Consider the following 15,049-nt stretch of genomic DNA (forward strand, 5'->3'; position numbering starts at 1 on the left):
ATCTCTCAAATAAACATTGGAATGAGAAAATTTAATATCAACTCCCCATAATGATCGGTAAGTGCCGAGTGATCGAGCCTGCTGCTGCTGCTGCTGCTGCTGCTGCTGCTGCTGCTGCTGCTGCTGCTGCTGCTGCTGCTGCTGCTGCTGCTGCTGCTGCTGCTGCTGCTGCTGCTGCTGCTGCTGCTGCTGCTGCTGCTGCTGCTGCTGCTGCTGCTGCTGCTGCTGCTGCTGCTGCTGGTGATTTAAGTTATTAATAAAGAACGATATGAGGAAAATAGAATGTTGTGTCGCCGTGCCGCCGCAATATTTCCAAACATTTCCAACAAACCGTTCATGAAATATCTACACATAACACAAACAGGATGCAGACAGAGGGAAAGAGCTGGGAAGATGAAGAAATGCGGATAACTAGCAACGAAGAGAGGCAAATGTAGGGAGACAGGGGGATAGCCATTGATAAAACGCTATTTCCGAGTTGTGACAATAAAGTGGAGTGTGAAATGTTTTCCTTGAGCTACTTGTTTACTAAGAGTAGAATCTCAGAGGAGTTAAGTACTAGCTCAAATAAGGAACCGTTTCTTACTCTATTTTCTGACGTCGTAAAAACCGTTAAAATAATGTTTATACATCGATACCTCGTATGCATTATTTACGGGGTTCTGTGTGAGTCGATGTGCACTACGTCATCGATTTCGGCGTTTCAAAATAACAATTACATTTATTTAATAACTCACTATTTTTCATAATAATTTCATAAATTCATATTTCATAACTCTTATTTCATTCTTGATAAATTTCAACAATTATTTTTGAGCGGATGTCCATTACGTCATCAATATATCGGGGCTAGACTGGTTGCCGGTCAATTCAATTCAATTATCGATATATTTCAATAGGAAATGGCTTCATTGATCGGGGAATAACTAGATGGAAACATGGGTGACAAAGTGGGCGAATCTTCCTTCGCGAATGCTGAAAGAATATATCATCATCCACATATTTAGTCGGATACGTCGTTTATATCATACGATTTAGGTTAGTAATCGTTATTTTGACGGTTATTATACTTAGAGGAAAATTGGCGGCAATTTTCACAGGTTCTATATATAGATGGTAAAGCTATTTAATTAGGCAGATAAAATACATATACACAATTATTTTTTGGCCGGCTATAAAAGTTTACTTAACACTCAAATCGCAATGAAAATGGAAGGGAGAGATCGGGTGAATGATGTTGTACGATATAGATTTCAATTTGCGGACAATAATTTGTTGGCTTTAGTTCTCTTATTTTCAGATCGCTGTAGCATGCTCATTCAGTTGAATGAAATGAACGCCTGTTCCAAAAGATACTCAATCCCCCTCTCTCAATCACCGAGGAAGGAATACACTAGACTATAGGCCTACGTCCGTGGATATAGTGAGTCCAGTTTTTGTTAGTTCTGTAGAATAGGGATACTTTGACCAGAGTGTCTGAATTCATTGTTTGAACGACACTGAAGCCGACGTGTGTTACCGGCGTGTTTCATAAAATACACACGACGTTACGCGTTTTAAGTTTTCGCGATGATGCGATGGTTGTTGCAGGCAGGCGCGTGAGAAACTGACATTTGGTCCCATTGACGAAAACGTTGCCAGCACCGTATCGGATAATATCTCGCTGTTAGTTAATTGAATAAACACCACAATCGTGTAAGCAACCTTGTAAAAATGCGCACATCCAGCCTTCAAAAACGATAATAACAACATGTACAACATAACTTATTGTAATTTAAATCGTAAATAAAATATCATTATTATCATTATTATTATCATTATTATTATCACTATTATTACGATCATAAAATTTTCTACAATTCATCCGGAATTTGTATCATAACTTTAATATTTTCGTTTGATGGCGAAGACAGCAATATTTCATCGAAAATGTTAGCGTCACCCTTCTCCGTTTCATTCCGTCACACAAATCTGGTCACAATTGCTCGCGTTTCTGGACAGAGTGTACATTACTTTAAGGCAAGGGAGCGAAAGCAAAGATAGTGCGAAATGCAACTGGCTTTTTGAAACGTTAAATCATTTCATACCTTCATTTTGAGAATTTGCTTAATCACGGACTCCTAACACGAAGAGTCCAGGGCCCGGTTTTATAGACTGGTATTTTCTTTGACCCGGGGTTAACTCAATTGAAATGAATGAAGTTAGCCCTCTGGGTTAAAGTTAATACCAGTCTTTAAAAACCGGCTTCGGGATTAATCAATACTTTCTGAAGTCAAGGTCACGGATGTGACGTATACCGTGACATGGAGGCCTGAAATAAGCCTCTTTGGCTTTAAACTGTAGATTTCACATCAAGAATGATTCTATGCTGCACCGTTATGTTCATTTGCTCAAAGAATATTCGTTACGTTAGTATTTACTATAGGAATTTCTCAGACAGCTGTTATCACTGTAAATATGTAAGGAGTTCTTACTACAACCACAGAACTCGCTTCTCACCTTGCAGTCACACACCGTGTATATGAAGTATTAATTGCGTATTCTGGTACGGAAAGAAAGTATAGACGAAAGGCAATCAAGACCGAAAGAAAATGTCGGTTAAAGAGGTCGGCACGGATGACAAAGTCAAGGAGTTTACAAGCGTCTTGCGCGTGGACGAAAGGAGACTAGTCACGGTTTATGTGCGGCTTCGTTACCGGATTCAGTTCCACGGTTTGTCATTTCGCCAGTCGAATTTTGAAATCAATTCCTTCGCTTTTCAATATTTCAAGTCAAATAGTCTCGAGTCAATTTAATCGAGTAGCGTGCAATGGGATCCAGTTTATGTAAACCCCTGAGTGAAACGGTTAAGCCCCAGTCTATTATGCAGGTATCGCTTTGTTGATGATTGAAAAAAATTAAGCGGCTGATATGATCCGATCCGCCAGATTCCTAAACGCTCCGAAGAATACGTTCGTCTATCATACTCATTTATAGGCGTTATCGATACCCAATGCGCACCTGGGTAATTAATTGCAGTGTATCAATGTATAGGTCATTTTCCTATGATAGCCTCGTCGTTCTTTCCATCGTCACCAGCGGGTATCACTATATACCAAAGACCCACCAAATATCTCATCAACTCTCCAACTCCAAACTTCGCAGCAAATTGAAAATGCTTTAGTGTTTCTAACATATCCGTTTGAAATGTGCCGTCGATTGCCTTCCCAGTCTGAGAAGAAATATTTGAGGTCTTGAGTTTCTAAGAGATTAAAATCCTAAGCCCCGCTTAACACAAGACCTTACCACCTAAGAGGGCTTCCGTCTTAAGAGTTTAGAGGGCGTCCTGGGTTCAGTGACACCCGTAGCGCTCTCGGTGGAAGGGTTAAGCAATGAAAGCAATCGTATTTACGTCGAGGGGTTGACGGAGAGTCTGACAAAATTTACATGTTCGAGGTGGTGATATTGGTGGTACGTGTATTACTTCTCAAAATCAATTTAGCTATTAACCGTACCAGTGTACAGCTGTGGCGATTAAATTAGTGCCAACAAAGATACACTCGTCGCAGTCGTGCAACGTATATATGGAACTGTCGGTGTTTAGAGCATCAGAGCATGTTTCCCAGCCACGTATTATACGTGGCAACTTGTACAAAAAGGAAAAAACACAAACTGATAATTTTCATCCAAAAATATAGAGAAATCCATCCCCGAACCTCGACGCATGAATTCAATACACGAACGTACTATTTATAATATTTTGCAGCGATGCGTATCAATCGATTGGAATTTTTCTTGTTCTCGGTGTAAGTAAACACGCGTGTTTATTATAGCGGGGCATATTTCGATACAATAAAGAAAATATCGTCTCGGGACTCGCTGCTCGAAGCAATCGTTTGAAGTGTACGAATTTCCGTGGTATGTTTTTGTCTACTGGAGTGGATCTTGGCCGGCGCTGGCTGAAGGCTGCCTGACTCTGACTCGCCCGCCTTTAGAATATTAATATCGTAACACGTATTATATGGTCATCATTTTCCAAACTGATGCGCAGTTTCTCCGAAGGTACATTTTTTTCGAATTCGATGATCTCATATATTTCTTCGGGTTTCAATATCGTCAATACACAATGACAATATCATTGATAACGACCATTTTAGTGTGAATTGTATATAATGCACAATAAACAAATATTTCGGTAACTATGAAGTATTGCTTGAAGAGAAGCGAATTTTGTCTATTGGATCGGGACCGTTACTGACTATTTCGGAAATATTACCGACGAATTTATGAAATAAAGGCTTTTTTCATCAAAAGCAGTTACGTAAGTACTAGAACATTACGATGTATGTAAGAAAAGAAATATTCCTTTTATATTTCAGCGATGCCGCCTGGAGAATCCAACAAAATATAGGAGCTGTAAGATTTGACGTGTGATTCATGTTTTTTTTTTCTCGTGCGAGTGCGATACAATCGTTATTTAATATAGATGTTGTCGCCGAGGACACGAATACACTATACGTACTTAAACGTTGAGTGATGATGTTGCAACTGCCCTGACTCAAATATGCGTGATTACAAAACCATGCATTAGCAATGACTATTGCAGGTTATAGATATTAAACGCCCGCGCAGTCAGTATAAGGCTATATGATATTAAATAGTCTATTTACCTCCGTTAAGCCTCGGTGAATGCAGTCTCCAGCTGATATGGAAACATTGATATTCCCGCCATGAAGGCATTGTGATTGCAGCTTTCCACTGCTTCACCGTACATCAATGTGTTGCAGGTTTCCTTTTCTTTCCTTGCCTTCTACTTCTTACCCTCGCTCTCTCCCTCTCTCTTTCTCTCTCTCTCTCTCTCTCTCTCTTGCTTCCGTGTTATAAGTGTGATGCACTATAATACTGTTTTATTAGCCGACATTATCCGATGCGTTAGTCAACCGACAAACGAACCTGGCTGATCCATTGGATGGAATCAAGTGAGTGGATAGAGAGGTGGTGTAACGATACTACACGCGTTTACGCTGCCGACGGACGTTCAGAAACAACGTTAATAAACAGTTTATACAACAGCCGCAGCGGCTGAATCTGAATTCATCCCTCCTCTCACACTGACGGTGTAGCAGGTTACGTATTACGATATCCTTGGAAAACTATTCGTGCACTGTCCTGTATGAATAATACCGCTCTGCAGTTCCTTAGCTCATCTTCTTAACAAAAAACTAATTATCGTCTGAGAAAGCATTATTTGATACGCGTGCTCCGACGACGGGCTTCGGTAAGCAGAACCTCCCAATGGAGGACACTGCAGTCTTGCGTATGGATGCAACGAACTTCCCAGATAGAGAGATGTCAATAGTCGGTCCACAAGGACCCAGTAAAAGCAATAAAGTGCGTATATGCGGCTGCTAACTCATGATGCAGTACTGGCATCGCGATAAATACGGTCGCATAATGCTGAGAGCTAGAACTAAACCGATCATTACAGTTAGAGGAGGCCGAGAGAGAGAGAGAGAGAGAGAGCGTGAGCGAGAACCTATTATTTCATAATTTCAAGTTCGCGCAGAGCCATGTGCGCTAGCTATCACCCAGGTATACATATCATCCCATTAAAACGTTCGACGCATTAAATACGGTTATGAGATCCAGAGCAGTGCTAGCGAGCTGAGCCGTGTACGCAATAAAATACCCGATTTAAAACATCGAAGGCAGGAATTATTTTCAAATTAACGTCGATCAAGAAATCGAAATGATTATATGGCAGATGATAGAACGTGTAAAGGGATAGATTTATGATTTTTCGAACTGTTTTTGTTATTCTACATAAGTAGAACACAATCGTGAACCCGATGCCTAATTTGGTAGATTAATTACGGCTTTTCCGGCGCACCAACCTACGCGCAACATAACATCATATTTAGGCTATATTAATTAGTAAGTTGACATAATCGTTTCAATAATCAAAGTGGAAAATGCCAGGAACTGCCTTGCATCTGTTGTATCATAAGCAACCGAATCGCTGCCAAAAATAACCACCTATATCGAATATTCGAATCAATTAAACCAGGGTAATGTCCGTTTTCACGAATTGATATTAGAAGACCTCGTAATGTATTCATATAATATGTATTGATCATCATATATATTAGCGAATTGATGTCATCCTGGTGGGCAAAATATGAATAACCACTTAACCATCAATATTTTACTGCTATCTTTAGGCCTACTTTGAAAACAACGAGATAACTGTCAAATTTAAATGTCATCGATATTCGAACGATAATTCTATTTACAACATAGCCCGGTATTTCTGATCTATTAATTTTCATCACCGCATCTACGACGGTAACATGAAACGAACTGCCCACGGGCCACGATACATAGTTCTGACTATAGAATCGTATTAGATATGATATCTATAACGCTTGTAACCTGTTAAGTTCTATGCCGCGTGACAAAAGAATTAATCGTGAATTTGGTTATTTATAGTGGCTAGTGTTTTTTTCCAATTCGTACGGCATAATAATATGAATAAAACGGCAAATACGCGGGGGTGTCTTTATACATGTTTTTAGATGAAGCCTTCGGGATAAGATTTGGTCGCTGTGTTGTTGATTTTTAAGCTAGAAATAACGATGCGGATGACGTGGCGATACGTCCGTGTTACCCCACAGGATAAAACTCTCTCCCTCCTCTTATTTCAGACCCGAGTCAATTAAGGGACAAAGTGTTGGATTACATATTTTTGTTGTCTTTCTGTAAACATGGGAAAATAAGTTAATTCACATTATGAAATCACCGTTCATCCGGTCTGTGGACATTTTTGCATGAGATCTTCTCGCGACTGAAATGTATATCCTTTAACTTACCGCATAATACAAACGGTCAAAGTGGATGTGGGCGAGATTTAGTTCTTTGCACACGTTGAAACGATAAAGGGGGCGCTCGAATCAGATTGCGTAGGTGAACGACAACGTGTCGAATCGGTACAATACGTCCTCTTCGGAAGATAGAATTCAAATTTTACCGGCCATCAAAATAGGGATGGTACTTTTAAGAATCGATGATTTAGTGAAATCACGCTGATACGATATCCGTGTACTTTACTACGGGCTGGTCTCCGAGTCAATAATTAGGATGAATAACTGTTCCGAGGAGTGTCAAAATACATGCACCTTGTAATGCATATTTGGAGTTTTGAAATGACAAATTCAATTTAGTCCGATTATAGATCACATTACCCGATGTAGCAAACTCAGATGAATATCATAGCATGATTTCGCCTTAGGTTAAAAAAAAAAATTATGAACCTCCATACAATCTACTACAGAGCTTTAAGTCGGAGCCATTCCCGCATAAAAACCGTACACATCGAGACCTTTTCTTGTGCGAGCGTCCCCGGTAAGGCGTAACTTTCTCAACGGCCGAGCTAAGCGAGACGAAAAAGAAGCCCTTTAACAAATCTCCACTAAAATCGATGCTAAATAATGGAATCTTTCACAGACATAAATCCCCTACCGTTACGCGTTGTCGATTGTACGGATAAAACCTCGATGATAACGCCCACTGGACGCCAAATCCTCTTACAGTGTGAGAAATGGCTGAGTATCATGGTTTTATCGCACTAGGATATTCCCTAGCGGAACTACTCGTTTAGTCTTGTCCATATGGGTCCTATTAGCCATAATTGGCAAGATTTTGCCCGGAATCTCGTTGATGCACACCAGAACATGCACACCAGAAAACTAACTTGAATGTTTATCGATGCCTTGAAGAAAGATAACATATATATTTCTTAATATTTTCGACAATAGATAAAATAATATGATATTTAAGTATCAATTAAGTTATATTGGATTTGAATATCGATAATTGAATTGAATTTACCGGCAACCAGTCTATCCCCAATATATTGATGACGTAGTGCACATTCTCTCAAAAATAATAATTGAAATTCGTCAAATATAACATAAGAGTTATGAAATATATCTAATAACAAAATAAACACCACAGTTCACAATCATATTTGTTATCTTAAAACACCAATATTGATTACGTAGTGCACGTCGACACACACAGAACCTCTTGAATAACGCACACTAGGTATCAATGAATACACACATTATTATAATGGTTTTTACAGCGTCAAAAATGAAAGAAAACATTGTTTGTTAATGAAAAACATCGAAGAGCCTGAGGCCCGTTTCACACAACAAGTTGAAACTTCATTAGTCACATAAACACAATACTGAGGAGACTTGAAATTCTGCACCTCTGGCACCACCCACAAATTTGACCGTATAGGAAACCATCTATTTTCTGTAAGTTAAACTAGAGTCAAGCAGATGGGACTGGCACCAGAACTCAAACAAGTTTACACGTGAGCCGCGCCGCGCGACCATTCCGAACTTGACAAACGTTTAAAAATGCTAATTATTCGCCGTGAAGGAGAAAGTTTCTTTGCGCTGCTTACCTTATATACTTATATCTAGTGACATCATTCCACCGCAGAGAAGAGTCGACTGGTGATGACGATATCCAAATGATCACGGAAGTATCGACGAAAAACCTTTGCCCTTACGTATCATATCACAGATGTAAATGTTATCTCGATTAAAACTCAAAACCCTGATTATTTGATTAAAAACAACAGACAGTGAATCAGTTAATACATAATTATCATAAGGAACCGGCGCAGGTTCCGCGCTTCCCCCAAAGGTTGATATAAATTCCTTCGCATTTATCGACAAAACAGAATCAAACTTCGTCGTCGCCGCTGCGAATTGAATTCCAGCAAAATAACGTAATTGCATAAACATCATTCATGTTCACACCCACGCTTATCAATTCCCGAATCATTTATCTCATCTTGTTTCAATTTGAGCGGATAATGTCGCAGCCGAATTCTGCCAGTTGTCAACTATAACGGCGTCAAATTCAACACGCAATGTTACTCGTTTACGAGTAGAATAAAATGAAAGTTAGTCGCACCGCGGGAACGCCGGTCAAAATACTGGACACCATGGACTTTCATTTATTAGTTGACGCGTCTGATTACCGAAGATCATTGTTATTGGTTAGTGAGGTCGTCATATAATCTGTAGCCGACACGTAAGGAATGCGTGGGCGCGTGAGCGCACACGCATTCGTATAAATCATTTAGTCGTATTCATCCGAAGAACAAAGCTCCATTCCGTGTAAACATCCTTCGTTCGAAAGATTTCGCATAAAACTATTATCTGGACGATTTCGAATAGTTGATTATGCGGTTAGCGAAGTACTTCACGGCGAACGTACGCCGCGCCTTGGAGGTGTAACTTTGCCAATTTCCTTGTTGAACTAACGGGCAGCGGCGATCTCGTGCGATCAAATATTTAAAGGCGTCTTAATAGAACCAATGGCGACTAATTCATTTCCAAACAGTCGGGAAATTAATTCATTTACTTCGTCGGTCAGTTGTCTGAATCTAGGTTCATGTTATCATTGTTCTCTTTAGTCCATCCTTTCGACCACGATTGTTCTGTTTACCGAATTGACAAATATCGCGCGTTTATTCGATTTAGAGCAATTCTATAAAACTTCGCAAGTGACTAAGACCAAAAGTTTGTTAATCGGCAAATTTAGATTAATTAACATTTTGCATGTACACGTTATACAATCGAATCCCACGACATAGAAAAAAAACCAATTCCCGAATGTTTCCTTGAACCTGGAGTTTATTTTGACCTTTTTTTACAGTAATTTTCGGGAGTTCTTAGGTTAAAGCAAAATTACAATCCAGAACAATGGCACCAGTTAAAGCAATCACAAGTTATACAAACAGGGAGTAATACAAAATAAAAATTGTGCATAGTGTTTATATTAGATTCAGATTTGATCTGCCTTTAAGAATAAAATCTGTTAGCTTCCTTAAGACGTATTTGATATAGTTTCATTGTTTTGGATTGTATATCATTTTGCAATTTTGCTGTAACTTCCTGAAGATGACTAACACGTAGTTGAAATAATCTCCTACTTGAAGGAAACATTTAGGACTCGTGTTTCGTAAGTATATTGGGATTAGGTCGTTTAATTAATCGAGGATGTTTTTGCGTGGGTGCAGCTTCAGACATGTCGAACGGGCAGATAATGCATCTAATACCTGTTTCTTACGGTCGTGTTTACAGGATTATGTTCCATTGTTTTTCGACGGTGCATGGTTTGATGACATTAAGCCGGTATTGCAGGTTTTTGATTTGATACCTGGTGCTTCGTTAGCCTGCGAAAGTCAGAAATATCTGCGAGAATGTGATTTTTTTTTCTCATTTTCGGTGTTGGCGTATAAGCCAACTTTTGCAGAGAATTTTTGCTAGACCGACCGCATTAACGTTATGGAATGGCTTCTTTTTGAAAAGCTTATCGCGTAACAGTCTAGACAGATAATTACGATAGACGTTTCTTGACAACACACGAGAGTGCCACTATTTTGTTAACTATTTACTAATCCATTCATTGATGATAATTTTTCATAATCTTTTCACGATTATTTCATGATTCGCTAGAAAATCAATTTCACGTCAAATGAATGATAAAAAGCTACGATAGGTAAAGATAAACTATTGCTTGGAATTTGAGAGTATACCGGGTTCTGATTTTGACATAATGCCGAAATGTTGCAGTTCTAATTATATGGTTCTAAATCCAGTGCAATGGGTTCCAATGGGGAACCCGTAACATCAGCTATAACACAAGATAGCGTGGCGAGCAATATGTTGTCCGTTGTCAAAATTCAATTTTTAATGAACTTTGAAACCGAATATTAGGCTCCCGAATCCATATAATATCATCACAGGACCTTCCGAATAAACAATAAATAAATTCGTTTACTCAGATATCGGTATACTTTTAATCAATTATTGATTCAATTGAGAAACAAAAATTCAGTTTTAATTGAAACGTAGAAGAAATCGAACTCGGAAGCCCAATTATCTACATGCAAACCTGTCGGATCCTCACCTGCCATACGTGGAATCCTCGATTGCCACGTTAGCGATGCGGGTACCCCATTCCATCTATTATGTTTCTCCGCGCGCGCCATGCGTTCCGGTCATCAATAATTGTGAAGTTTGAACGTGAAATCAACGAAAAAGTCTCAACAGCAGGAAACAAAACCCGGCGCTTGGAAAAATGTCCCCTTCCAACCATCAATTGTAACGCATCGCGCAGAGGATGTGGCGTTTGTGGGGACCTGTACGCTGATGGATTGATCGTATCCGTTTAGATTCTGCTTCCAATTCGTTCGTCATTACGGGTCCACCTACACCTGACGAGTCCAGCATCGTCAACAGATACTGATAGCAATTCATCACGTTGCTTCGACATCATAAATGTCTTGTTTCGTCTTTCCAAGTCGTACGTCTTAACGTTAATCGAATTTCTGTGCGTCGTCTTTCACGATCACGTCACACTCATTCACATGCCTGGGTTAGACGCGTTGTGGCCAGTCAGGTGCACGTGACGTATTTCTATGTTCTTTTTGTTCTTAACCACGATAAAGAACTTTATGATTTCAATCGTAGCTAGTGGCGTATCCTTTCACAATCTCGCTCCCTTCATCGCCTAGTATTGAAATGTCAAGCTCTCGGCAAACTTTTGACACCATCCCTGCTCTGCAACAAGATTTCCTTTCCCCGAGGAGCATAAGATTTTGTAAATTATTCGCACATATTCTAGCTGCGCATTTCATTTGAAAAGTGAATCCTAGAAACTTCTTCTAAAAGGGTGAATAAAACTGTCTAGTAATTTAATCAAGAACGTGGTTGTCTTTACAGAGTGCTGTGTATTTTTCAGGCTTCTCTTCGAACCGAGTTAAAAATGGCAAAAAGATCTGGAATTTTTATCCAGATCCAAATACCAGTTTAGAGTTCCATTTCTTTCAGCCATCAAAGATAATCTAGTGAACCTTCAAAGTTTCGAACTGCAAACTTTTCGATTAATTCCACGCGAATCTCGACGAGCTTTAACTTAGATACACTTAGATCCACCTACAAGTATTTTTGTACAGGTTAAGTTTTTTTAGATCGTTTAAATCTTTTTGGAATCAATCCAGAAATCTAATTCTAGAAAGATTCTAGTTAAAGTGATGATAGGACCTGTTTGTTGTCGGCGTTATGAGATAGGATGCGCATCACAATCCATAGTGATGCTAGTTTTTGAAGAATTAATACGCTTCGAGTCGGATAAGGTGTTTATTCAACTGCATACGCTTTAACCTTGTAGAGATAATCTAGAATTGTGCGACCTTTGACGCATTTTCAACCGCGTTCGTGATATATTTACACCACATTTAAACTGCGTAACCTCTGTAAGGGCAGTCATGTATAGGTCGGTAGGAGGATGTTGAATAAAATCAAGGCCAAACCCCGCATCCCATATCAATCAGTCTGCCCATCAACCTTTCTTTATATATAAATAAGTAAATAAAATTAGTAGATGTCTAGATATGATATTATCAATTTATCGCCATTTGCTTAACGTTTCCAAAATTTACGTGGTGACATTAACAAGAAAACGCCGACTCGACTCGAGAAATAGTGAATTAAACAGAATTGTAAACAGAAACGTACACGACGCGAAAGTCATTTGAAATTGGACACGATCGCAACAAACAATCTGTGATAATCTATTTTTAGCAAATTGTGGGTGAAACGTCATACGTGAATTCCATTTTTTGTTGATTGAATTGTCTTGTGAAAATCACGGCGCCGAAGCTCCCCATTTCACTGGAGATAGGAATAACCATCGTCCCCATTCACGCGGTATCGCTCGATCCGTCTGGAGAGGAATTTCGGTCCACGTTTATTGTGTTTGTTTTGTGTGACTTGAAAAAGATCCATCGCCTTCAGATTTTCATGTGTAACAAATGAACGGTTACCGTCCATTTTCCCTAAAAAAAAATCTAAATGAGCATAGTTTATCACATATTGTTATATTAATGTAAACTCCTGAATAAGTCATCGAAAACGTGAACACGATTCTGGATAACGTAGTTTTCTGTTTGACGTTGACCAGCGGTTGGAATGCTGGGTAAGCAGGTCATAGGTATTGGGTTTTACGAATTTCCTATTTGGGTAGATTTTGTTCAATACACGAAGTTCATTTTTTCATCGAAGTTCGGCTGGTTGTACTCTGAAGAAAACCAACTGTTGCTGCTATTTTGCATAGCATTTAATTCGTCGAATTAGTGTTAAGAGAATATTTGAAAGCCCGATTTCTATATGCTGTATACGAATCTCTATAGAAATGTCGTTAAGATTAGGTTGGAATACGTCCATAACAAGCAGGCACGATGCGCTGTCTGTGAAAGACTGTGAAATTGATTTCCAAATTAAGCAGACTATCAGACTTTGAGTTGCTAATAGCGCGACTCGTGGGACATCCAGTCGACTAGCTCTTGTCTGCTGTACACGTATACGCCACTTCTCATCCGTGATCGTGTGCCGATGAAAATTTCATGAGGCCGCTTCGTGATAAATGTCGCATTATATTAAAAAGGAGGCGTTCGACGAGTCTGGATCTGCTGGCAGACCCGACAATCGAGGGTAGCGTGGTTATGATGTAAAGGTCAGTATAAAAGGCACCCGGTATTTAGCAAAAAACGACGCCGCCGACGCTTCGTAGAATTAAGCGTATCATCGCCGGATCATTCTTGCCACCTACAACTCGTTGTTGGTGTCTGCGCGGTGACATTATTTCCATTAGATATCCAGGCATCTGACACCATGATCAAAGGCGTACAGCGGTAAAATTGCTGTCATTATTGAACATCTGCCGATGTATGAGGTAAAAATATTCCGGAATACTTGGCCGGAGATTGCTGGAACACTGCGTGGGAGGCTCCGTCTCCATAATCAAGGTTTATTATCGGTGCGAAAATATCAGAATGATAAATATCAATTAGTGCAATCCTGAACGCTAAACCCGAAGTGCAAGCCTGAACACTTAACTGCGTTGAAAGTTTTCATAAGACCTACACACTACACCAAATATCATAGATTATTTTTAAGTTAAGATTTCATACCGGAAGTTCGCCGTTATTACGAATACATTCATCCCCGTAAGTTTCTATCAGGATCGAATCAGATGACAAAATATCATTCATGAAATGTGATTGCCTAACGTGGTCGTTATTGTCTATTACTTATCTGGAAAGATGATATGCGGCTTGTTATTACGAAATCGTTACCGGATATTACATATCGAGTGGGATGCCACGAAAATCAGAAATGGGCTATTGCGCTATAGCCAGAAATTCGAGATGAATTGAAAATGAAAAACCTCTAGATGAGATTTTATTCATACAAATTTAAGAATTACAAGAAGTTTTTTTTTACAATCTCTCGCCGTCAGTCATTTGGATGTAGCAAGTTCTGAACAATGGGGTCTGTGGCGAAGTAAATGAAATCATCAAAGTTGTGCTATATTTCGAGACGGACGGAAGAGACGATCGATAGCGACGTTCAATCGACTAATGCTCCATCTACCGTCATTCACCAGAAAAAAATCAATCTTTACAGGCGTTCAAGAAATGTGACCATCGTTTCTGTATTCGGAAAAGTTGACGACTTTTGACAAACGAAGATGGTTTGGCGCTGTCTGATTCGCTGGCGAAGTCCTGGTTAATGAGTCCACTGATTCGCGTTTTTTGTCATCACTGTATCTTAATTTTTAGTGTTCTGGAATCCATGTAACTAGACTATGTAGAGAGACTCGCACGGCTGTTTAAGGCCCGAGCCACGATACGGCTACTACATTTTTGGCATCTAGTATGGTTGCTGATTAGGGCCATACTAATAATAATAATAATAATAATAAACACGAATTTGTAAAGCGCCTCTTTCCATGTCCCTGTGTACAAAGTTCAGCTGCGCTGTCAAACCTGATTATTATTACCCAGCTACTGTTACCATTCCATAGCAGTCTTACTCTCCCTGGGGAGATACAACACCGATCAGCAAATCACGATCAGGCGTCGTCAGCCCGTAGCAAGTGTGAATTAATACCTTGCCTAAGGACACTACAGCATAGCCGT

This window comes from Tubulanus polymorphus, chromosome 7 (assembly GCF_964204645.1).
Source record: "Tubulanus polymorphus chromosome 7, tnTubPoly1.2, whole genome shotgun sequence".
Classification (NCBI taxonomy): domain Eukaryota; kingdom Metazoa; phylum Nemertea; class Palaeonemertea; order Tubulaniformes; family Tubulanidae; genus Tubulanus; species Tubulanus polymorphus.